General features: G+C 34.5%; 1 pseudogene; it reads left to right on the top strand.

Moving 5' to 3' along the window:
• Positions 1–4,801: 4,801 nt before the first annotated feature.
• Positions 4,802–4,927, top strand: LOC118998533 (uncharacterized; annotated as a pseudogene).
• Positions 4,928–11,546: the final 6,619 nt, after the last annotated feature.

Raw genomic sequence — 11,546 nt, 5'->3', positions numbered from 1 at the left:
TTTGAGAAAATTAAGGTCAATGTGACTGAAATGCTAGAATCAATGTCTAGTTTAATAATAATAATAATAATAATAATAATAATAATAATAAAGCCCAGCCATGAAAAACCTCAAATGTTAGGGGAAAAGGTCTATTTTCAGACAGCAGTATTTTCCTTTGGTAATCTGTCATACCAACTTTATCAGCAATTATTGGACTCTTAAATCTTTCCAAGTGTTACATGCTACAAAAAATAGAAAAGTTATTAAACTTGTGCCTATAGGGAAATATGAATCATAAAAATCCAATCAACTAGAATTAAAAACTTCAGATTTTATAAAATTTATGTTGAGATGAGCAACACTAAAAACCTAAATTTATTAAACAAAAACAGTAAATGAGGTTGTCTTTAGGCATTAGAAAATCTCTGTAGTGTTCAGAATGGTCTGCCTCTGGGAGCATTCCTAAATACACAGAAATGGAATACAAGATCTGTTCAGGTATTGAGGCCATGTTGATTTACCAAAAAGAAAATACATTTTCAAGAGAAAAATATTGTATATTACCATGCTTTTAAAAATTGTTACTGTGATTTTTTTAAGCAGAATTTCTTCTTGTCAGATGAAACTATATCTGAAATACCAATCTATAAAATAAGTGAAAGTGCCAGTTTAGTAAAATTTATTTCCTAAAATGCATTTAGTAAAATACATTTAACTATCCTAATTAAAGCATCTTTAATAAACACAAAAATTTAATTCAGCATGCCAGTTTTATTTATTTTATATTAGCTGCGTAATATAGAGAAAATTACCATTTACACAGATAAGGACCTGAGCATGATATATTTTTTAACATAACACCTTATAATCATGGTACACTTTTCAAATAAAGATGAGAAGAAACATTCTGTTTGGAGGTTTGCCACTAAATATTTCAACCTGGCAGTAAACATTAACATATTGTTTTCCTCTAATATATTGTAATTTGAGATTGGTGTGTGTTTCTTACATGTTTTTAAAATCCCTTAAACAAACATAAAAGTGAAATCTGAACAAATGTTTAGAGATTTCTGAAAGATCTCTTTCAAAAGTAGACAAATCTCCATTATANTATTTTATATTAGCTGCATAATATAGAGAAAATTACCATTTATACAGATAAGGACCTGAACACGATATATTTTTTAACATAACACCTTATAATCATGGTACACTTTTTAAATAAAGATGAGAAGAAACATTCTGTTTGGAGGTTTGCCACTAAATATTTCAACCTGGCAGTAAACATTAACATATTGTTTTCCTCTAATATATTGTAATTTGAGATTGGTGTGTGTTTCTTACATGTTTTTAAAATCCCTTAAACAAACATAAAAGTGAAATCTGAACAAATGTTTAGAGATTTCTGAAAGATCTCTTTCAAAAGTAGACAAATCTCCATTATAGTGCATAAGCAAAAAATTAAAACAGTAATCCCTTCCCCAGTGGATTAAATTAATGAACATATATGAAGTGTGAGGGTTAGATGTAAATTAGGCCTCTGATCAATTCTTTTCCTTTTTAAAAATTCCTAACTCTACTACTGATTCTGCATCATCTACAGCCATTTAACCTTCATGAAGTTCATTTTCCTCACCTGTAAATTGGAAATAATAGCTACCTAATGTGTTTTCATGATAATAAAGTTTCTTCTTTTTAATGTTACATCATTGTTAATATTATTATTTACCTAATTATTAACCCAATCAATTGGTTGCACCATTCTCCCATCTGTTCCATATAGTGAGGAAAAATGCCTTTTTAGTGAGAAAGGCTTTTGTTACAAATAAGGCCTTTGTTACCAAAAATGCCTTATTTGTATCAAAGGCCTTTACAGAACTTTAAGGGGAAGCAGGGCATATCCTATTGTGTTTCCTTCCTTTCAGTTTGAACATTTGTATCTAAATTATTAAAATTTAATTGAGTTAGTAAAATTTGATTAACATGAAGATTGCATGGCCTTTCAAGAGATGAATGTTTGTTACGAAAGGTCAACATGAAACTCAGTCTGTGTTCACAGCTGCCCACAGGTCCTCCCTACCTGAATGCCACACAGTGGTCCCTGAACACCCACCTTTTTGCCTGAGACACCCCAAGAATTCTTTACTCACAGGAAAGCTAGATGCCTCTCAGTTATATTTGACTTCCTTTTCTGACTCCCCTATCAATCAACTGCCAAGACCTGCCAATGTGTCTGCTTAACACTCATAACCACTACTACCTAATCTAGGCTCTTATTATGTTCTTACAGAATTAAATCAGTAGCTTCCAAATCCATGTTTTCTCCCTCCACAAGTCTGAATGGAGCACTCTTTTCACAAAGACACATACATGCCTCAGGTGTTGTCTATGGGATGGAGTCCAAGCTTCTCAGGATCTGATCCCTGCCGCTGCCCAGTCTTATTTTTCATCGACCTCTATATCAGCTTTACTGTTGCTCCACAGGCCACTGCGTGTAGTTCTTACTATATACCTTGTGGTTTCATTTCTGTCTTTGGATTTCTTTCTCCTTTCATGTAGATAACCCAGCTCATGTACAATTACTTCCAGGAAGTCTCTTCTGAGTGCTGTGTCTCTCACTTCTCAGCCTCCTTCCAAATTAGTTCAGGTGCTGCTGCTTCTTTGACATCCTACCGGTCCTTTTTCATCCTTTATCATTGTGCTTAAGATAGAACATTGTGGTTCTGTATTTAGGTGTCTGTATCCTTCTGTGAACTTCTGGGAGAAAAGGTAGTGTGTCTTATGAACTCAGTGACCAGAATTCTTTTTGCCTCCAAGGGTGAGAGAAAAAACTTTTTTTTGCATATAAAATGAGCTAATGTATGAGTCTCCAACAGACTCTTTTTTAGTAAAATCATTCGTTAGTCCATAACGGATTGCATCTATTGGTACTTCAGATCTGTCAATTGCTTATTTTTAACACAAACTGTTTAGCATTTCTTTTGCCCTGAAGGTTGTCTTTATAGGACCTGACAAAAAACATGTGTGAGTAATCACATCCATCCTCTATAATAGTGGGAAGTTTCTGTTTATTCTAACTAAATAATCATGGATGTCTGCACCTGGCATGTGCCATGGTGTGTGGCCATATTAATGGGTGAGGTACAATGTTTAATTAATGGGGTTAGGCCATTGTATAATTTGACTTCCTTACCCTGAATTTTATTGGCAAGCTCAGTGGGACATCCAAGGCAGACTATATCTTTACATTCTTGAGCATTTACTAGGTTTTTTTAGAGGGCATGGGAGTGTGCCAACACAATTTTGGGAGATTAGGGGATAGTGGTGGTAAATTTATATGAGAGAGGGAGACTTAAAAGCACCCTCTTACTCTCCTTCCCAGCTTTGGTGAGTCTGGATAATGTAAGCCCCTGATTAAACCACAGTAGCAGTATAAATTCATAGAAAAGATCAAGAAATGACAGCTCAGATCAGCTCAGAAATGTCAAGGGTTAGAATAGAATCATTCTATTATCAAGAAAACAAACAAATAAATAAAACCCATGACTAAGAAGTGAGGCACTCTCCGTGGTTCAAGGAGGTAGTTGGAAATAAACATGCTGTATTTCCTCTTTAGAACCTATGATTTAACATACCCTATAATTTACTCTTTATTTTATTTATGTCTGTCTTCTCTGCATTGTAAGCTACATGAGAGTAGCAGTTTTTATCTTCATTGCTACTGTTTTCTCAATGCTCAGAACAGTGTGTAAAATAATAAGCACTCAATAAATATGCTGTGAATGAATGAATGAACAGTTCAGTAGAATACATTATAGCCATAAAAATACTACTGAAAATGGATTAGGGAGAATAGCTAATTTCATGTTCATTGAATCGCCTTTGGTGATAGTCCTCTCAAGTTAATTAATTCATTTTCCATATAAAATTTAAGGTAATTATTAAATTTAAAAACTGATCAAGTACTTATTGAGCAGGAATACTAAATCATGCACTGTTTATCATTGGAGTTTTAGATTCTATTTATTTCAAGATCACCCTCAGCCTAGAATTTTTCCATCATACTTTAGCTCCATAGAAATAAGCATTCCCATTTAAAATATTGTAGGCAAGATTTGCATTAAACCATGAATTGCACACATAATGATGACTATTTACTGAATCTGAAACCAACCTGCATTTAATAAAATTTTCTCAAGCTCTGAATAAATAGCCACCATATTCACATATGTAAGAAACAAAAACACTTAGAAAGTCAGTTTAACCAGCAATATTACAATAGTCTCAATGGAGTTAATGTTTAATTTATTGCACAATTTCACTGGACAAGGAGCTTTTTAAGTCAGATATCAATATACACCAACATCTCTTGAAGTATTGATTTCCTTAAAATATATATCTAGTAAAATTTATAATAGTTACTTATGGAACAGAACTGAATGGATATTGACTCTCCCTGCTTTTTAGGATTTGACAAAGTTAAGTAGATGATCTCAGCCCAGTTTTTATTTTTGCCACAAATAATGTCAGTATGCTACTTATTCAAGTTATTTATTATCTTTAAATAGGCTGGACTTTTTTCCAAGAAGCTAATTTCCAATGATGTTCCATCTGTTAACATACAGTCTTTTAAATTGAGCATTTCACTTACAGCATTTCACTGTCTGAGTTTTGACAGTTATTAGTTATATACTTTTAGATAAATTGCTTTCTGGACCTCAGATTTCCTATCTGTTCAATGGTCTTTGTAGTTTCTTCTTTCACTAAAGATCTGTGCAATATCTCATAACTATTTGAACAATTTAGAAAATAAGAACAGAGACTTACCTGGCAGGGGAGACACCATGATCACGAAGGTGGCTTTCCAAGGGTGAGGCTTACCCATTGTATTCTGGCTGTGCTGACCCCTGAGATTTCCCCAAGTGTTGTCCACAGGAGTTTGAGCCTTTCAGAAAGAAAAAAGAAAGATCATATTTGTGACATGCTTTTTTCCTTCAATTTGTATTTAGGAAATATGCTATAAAAGGAAGAGACTGATAGAATAATAACTTTGTGGTGGAGCAAGTAGGCTCAGTAAGTCTGCATCTGACTTCACAGTCAGAATATCTGAATTGTCTTGTTGCGCAGAGATTAACACAACTTTTTCACTATAAAGTATGTCTAGTTTTGCCTACTTTTATTGTTTAAATTCATATGTTCCTTTTGTGATGGAAGTTAATAGTCAGCAAAGGTTGCATATGGGACAATAATTTTCTTTCAAAACTGAAGGTAAACTGTATTTATTTTTTTCCATTAAAGTATGGAGGTAAATTAATTTTACCTTTGTTTTTCTAAAATTGTACTGGACAAATACATACTATAGTATATAAAAGAGTTATTATTGAGCTATATAATACAAATAGAAATATATGCAACAATGCAAATAGGGTATAGTAAGTGTGAGTGTGAGGGATGATAATTTTAAGACTGTATATATTTGTTATATTCCTTCAAAAATTGTATGATATAAATGCATTTAACACATCATTTTAAAAACATGAAATAGAACAGTTCTATGTAAAGTAAAAACTTAAAGGTCTCCCATATGCTTGTTCTTNTGGAGGTAAATTAATTTTACCTTTGTTTTTCTAAAATTGTACTGGACAAATACATACTATAGTATATAAAAGTTATTATTGAGCTATATAATACAAATAGAAATATATGCAACAATGCAAATAGGGTATAGTAAGTGTGAGTGTGAAGGATGATAATTTTAAGACTGTATATATTTTTATATTCCTTCAAAAATTGTATGATATAAATGCATTTAACACATCATTTTAAAAACATGAAATAGAACAGTTCTATGTAAAGTAAAAACTTAAAGGTCTCCCATATGCTTGTTCTTCCACCCTAATTTCACTTCCTGCCTCAGGAGGAATGTACTAATGATCTATGGATGCAGGCTTTTAAAAATGTGTTTTCTGACCATTTTGTATTTATTTATATGTATACAAAGTCTGTTCAGAAAGTATCCAGCCATATAATACGAAAGATAGAGACATTTATTGAAGAAGATGCAAGATAACAAGAAACACTGTACATAGGACAATGATACCTCGGTCCCCTTCAAAGGAAGCACCTTGGGACCTTACACAGTTCTCCCAGTGTCTCATCCACTGTTCAAAACACTGCAAAATCCTTTGTTGGAATCACCATCAGCGGCCCCGTTGTATTTTCCTGAATCTCATCGACTGTCTGAAATCTCTTCCTTTTCAGAGATGATTTTAGATTTGGGAAAAGCCAGAAGTCACAGGGCAATCAAATCTGGGCTGTAGTGGAGTTGAGTCACCTGGGTGATTTGATGCTTTGCCAAAAAACTCTGTACAAGACGTGATGCATGAGCGGGTGCTTTGTCACGATGAAGCTGCCAACCACCAGTTGCCCACTTCGTTGTATTGCATCTCTCGACTGATGAAGAACATTGAGGCACTACTCCTTATTCATTTTTCGGCCTGGAGGGGCGTACTCGTGATGGACAACACCTTTCCAATCAAAAAGCACAGTTTAACATGGTCTTGATCTTGCTGTGACTTTGCTGCACCTTCTTCTTGACCATCTTTGAAGCATTTGTGCCACACTTTTGTCTGTGCTCCACTCCTTGCAATGTGTCCAAAAGTGTTCTGAATCATCTGAATAGCTTCTGAGGAGGTGTATTCAAGCTTAACACAAAATCTGATGCAGATTTATTGCTTTACTTGCCCAGTCATGCGAGCAAGACTCTTGAATGAGAGACCACAGTGGTCACTCAGCACATTGTCACTCAGTGGTGTCTACTGCCCCCACTGACTAGTGCAATGAAGTTGTCATTGATCACACATGCACATCCCAGTTCACTCTCCTTGGCTGCCAGGTTACTTCAATGTGGCACAAACCATTTTTGTTACATTAGCAATGGCTGGACTTTTACCAGACAGAACTCATGTGTTTACATATTTAGATGTTTTAAAAACATACGGGAATTTTTTCTTTTTTATTTGATACTATCTAGAAATCGTTTTATAAGCCACTATTTATATGTTTCCATTATTCTTTTACTGGATGCATAGGAGTTCATTAATGTAATTTATTTAGTTCTAAATGTAATTTTTGGATTTTCCCCTTTTTGATTTCATGAAACAAGAGATGAATTTTTATGAATTTTATTTTCTTCCAGTGAATCAACTTTATGATATCTGAGTAATGAGATTATTGATCTTAAAGCAGACTGTATTGATCAAGGGAATATTGTGTATGAGCTGTCAGTTTTCAGGAGTAAGAAGAGTCACATTTTGTGGAGTTCATAGTATCAATAGTTGTTGATTACAGCACTGGCTTATTAGATAGTCTATCAAATTATGTTAAAAATAATTAAATGATTACTGAACTTGAAGGCCTATCAGATAATCATTGTATTTTTTACTATGGTTAATAAACACTCTAAAATTTTTGGAAAATATAGAAAACATACTGTTATTTCAGCACCCAGACATAACTTTTGTTATCCTTTTGGTGTATTTGTTTTTTAAGTTTTTTCTGTTATTGTAGGTATTTAAGCCTGGCTTCTGAAACCAGATATCCTGGGTTCAAATACTAGTTTTGTTATTTTCAAGCTATATGTTTTAAAGTAAATTTCATAACTGTTCCAAACCTAGATTTATGCATAAGTAAGATAGGGGGTCATTAGAAGCTTCCTCCTAGAGTGTGGGAATCTAATGAAGTAAATACATGAAATGTGCTAAGCCTGGCACTTAGTATATATTCAATAAGTAAATAAACAATTTGGAAGACACTGCACATAATTAGGTACCTTCTTTACTGATTTAATATTCAGTATATTCCAAATGTCCCCATGTCATTAAATAGCCTCCTTAGTTTAATTTTAACAACAAAAGGGCATTTTATCATATGATAATATAATGTATAGTTCATATAACAATCCATTATTATTGGGCAGATAAAGTGGTTTAAAATTATGCTATTAAAAATAAATAGATTTATAGATAAGTTTTGTATTCTTTTCTGATTTAAAAAAATGAATAGCTAAAGCCATTAATATATGCCCTGTTTTAAGAGTTTTGATACATGTTGCCAAACTGAATGATGGATTTGATGGCTTTTAAAACCCAAGTTTTAAAAATTCAGTGATTTTACTTGAAACAATCATATCTATTGTATTATTTTATATTGGGTGAAAATCTTGGTTAATATTGTAAAATAATGATGGCATGGAAAAAACATGAGGTATAAATAATGTAATACAAAAACAGGTGTCCAATAAGTGTTGTTTTTTAAAATAATTACTTTGAAAGATGGGATACGAACTTGTCATGTTCACAATTATATTGGTTGAAATGTTTTTGAAGTTATTCTTTAGCAATTGAATAATACATGAACACTTTTATATATTATGGTAGATTATTAATTTCTATAATAAAATATAATTGAACTTTAAAAAATCACATCAGTGTTGACTTAAAATAAATTGTTTGCAACATTTTTCCTACTCAACATCCAATTTCATTCTTAACCATAAACATATTTTTTTCCAACCAGTGTGGCTACAAAATATTTTGCCCTGGCCATAGGTTATGGCTGGTCCAAGCCAATTCTCAGGATGTCTTACAGCAATACGTGGCCTTAAGAACTTGCCCTGTCAATATGACTTGATTAAAAGTCTACTCAGAGGTATTTGTTCAGGCTTTTCCTTTTCTGATGAGAAAGGAGATGGTTATAGCTTTGTTGCTCTTCTCTCTTCTCCCATTTCGTGACCAGTGTTAAATCTAGGCAGGCTTAGGAGGAATGAAAATCACCAGGCAAAAAAAATGGCACTGTGGGAAGCTGCCTGCAGACCCTACCCAGGAAGATTACAGTCTGGGGTCAGCTTATCAGGCATCACAGGATGCAGCTTTCGCCCAGCAACCAGCTCTAGCCAATCAGACTCTAATACCCAACCACAAGTTTTTGCATTTAAAAACCCTGATCTAAGAGCAACGGAGCGAATCCCAACCTCCCCTGGTTGGCTCCACTTTCCCTCTTATTCCTCACTAAGAAACCCTGTTCCCTTAGCTTGCTGCATTCGTCAGGTTTCTTGAGCATCTCTGACCTAACAACCAGGAAATCATCTCAACATCACTGAGCCTCTGAATCCACAGAACTGTCTACTTCCAAAATCCTTGTTGTATGGGCAGGGGCAAGCTCTCCTATTTATTTAAACTACTGATGGCTTTTCTATTAATTGATTTGAAAGCATTTTCTCCCCTAAAACATAAACCCTGATTCTTTTACAATTGCTTTTAAATCATACTTCTTTAGAGAGATAATCAAAATTGACTACTCTAGGAGTGTATATTACTTCATATAAAACAGATAGCTTTTTAAATGAGTATTTCAAAGAAATTGTAGAATTTAGAGTTAGAAGGGACCTTAGAGATCATCTAATTCATACATTCTCAGTGGTGGTTGTTCATTAAAATTATCACCAGAACTTTAAAAAAATTCATGTTTAGATCCCATGCTCAGGTGCTGTGGCTCAGTAGATCTCAGGCAGGACCCATGCATTTGTACTTTTTAAAGCTATAGGATAATTCTAACAGAAAGCCAGGGATAAAGTTTACTGATCAATATCTATGCCTCTCAAACAGTGGTCTGTGGAATAACCTGTGATATGTAGATTTAGCCACAGGTTAGGATTTTGGAGTCTACATTGGGAAACTAACTTTATGCAATTGTATTACTAGACAAACCCAAGGTCCTGGTAAATAGAAGAAAAAGTTATTGTAAATTCAAGCTTACTGTATGTTGGGAACTGCCCTGCCTGGTTTCAGGAGCTGTAAATCCCCCAGGGCTAAGGCTGAGTGAGTTACCTTCGAACTGTGAGCCAATAAGGAGACAAAGCTTATCTCCCTGACAGGAGCCCTGCTTCTCCTTCACCCATCTCTGGCCCCCCAATGCTTGGCCGGTTAGTCAATGATGGGTAAGACACCTCAGAGGAGGGGCAACCTAAGCCAGACACAATCACTTGGGAGGCCCTCAAGGAAGGACTTGGGGGGCTGCAGCAAAGAGGGGGTAATAAACCCTCGCTCCCCAGCTATTTTGACATAGCCTGAGTCCCCATTTCTGTCTGGGAGAAGCGCTTTCTGGCTCTTATCCACTTAAGCCTAAAAGCCTATGGTGGGGAGGGTGGTGCAGCCCTTTGTCAGCTAGAGTGGTTCCAGAGTGATGGGGCATAAGAAAGAATTCGTAAAATCTTGTGAAGCCTGCTTTGCTAAGAGTGCTTTCATTCATATGATAAGGGTCCGAGCCGGAAATGAGTATGTCTCCCAAAGTTTTTGCAACCCCCTTACCTGACAGACACTGACTCAGATTAAGCCCTCAGATTTCTTGGAAATGTTATCTGTTGTTTGGTCCTTGCTGCCTGACAGTGATTGATGAGCTTTACCTGTATTCCTGTGTGTTACGAACCTAATAAAAGCTGTCGAGGAAGGGGCTTTTGGTCCTTTTCCTGTGACAGATTAACCACCTCTTCTCCCCAAGCAGATCATGTCTTGGTAGTTTTATTTTCATCCATGGTGGATGGGGGGACTTGTGTGCAAAGTTTTCCCAACTGTAGCCAATTTTCATTTTAGAAAATTAAAATATCAAGAATAGAATTTAATAGCACTATTTCAACTTGTGCTTCATTAGAACTTCACCTGTATTCCCACTGCTCACAATTGTTCAGATTTTCAGAGCCTGCTGAGGTTTAGTCCAATGGTGTGGGTCTACTGTGTTTGAAAGATTAGGACAATTCAATGAATGGAGCAAACTTGTTTGGGGCTGTTGTTGGGACTTGGTGTTAGCTGTCACTATGCCCTCTGTAACTCCTAATTTCTTTACTAAAAAAAAAGTGAATTAGCCACTGAAGCTCATCTAGGGACTTTTTTAAAAATTTCAGTTATATGTACAATTTCTTTAGAAATTCTTCCAGGCCTCATCTACCAGGCCATTTGTTTTTTATTTAATGTCTTCTCAAATAATGCAGATAATTTTTTATTAATAAATAACTAGTCTCTAAAATGAGCTCCAATAAATTTGTACATGTAAAGTAAAGATTCCAAAATTAGTTCGGAGCCTGAAATAGTAAGAGAACTATTGAAACCTCAAATTGTGCCTTATTAAAATGAGGTTGCCCTGCTCTCTTGATCTCATTCAGCTCCAATGTAGCCATTGTCCATTTCAAACCCAATTAATCTTTTTTGTTAATTGATGGCTCATTCTAGGAAATGTTTTTATGTGTATATATGTTCAGATACACAAACATATATGTTAGATATAGTTTGTGCACACACACACATTATGCTTACATATGTGTGCGCATATAATAGGTAAGGTTATATGCATGTACCTATTATATATATGTAGTGTTTTAAAATGTGTATGAATATATCTGTATATACATGTACATACATACACATATATATTTATCCCAACATACATTAAATAGTCTCCCTGAAATGATAGGAAATATTTTGAACATGTTTTCATCTTCCTCTACAACATTT

Source organism: Sturnira hondurensis, unplaced genomic scaffold, assembly GCF_014824575.4.
Source record: "Sturnira hondurensis isolate 20B ecotype Veracruz unplaced genomic scaffold, ASM1482457v3 Scaffold0014302, whole genome shotgun sequence".
NCBI lineage: Eukaryota > Metazoa > Chordata > Mammalia > Chiroptera > Phyllostomidae > Sturnira > Sturnira hondurensis.
This window is presented reverse-complemented; position numbering and strand designations above follow the sequence as displayed.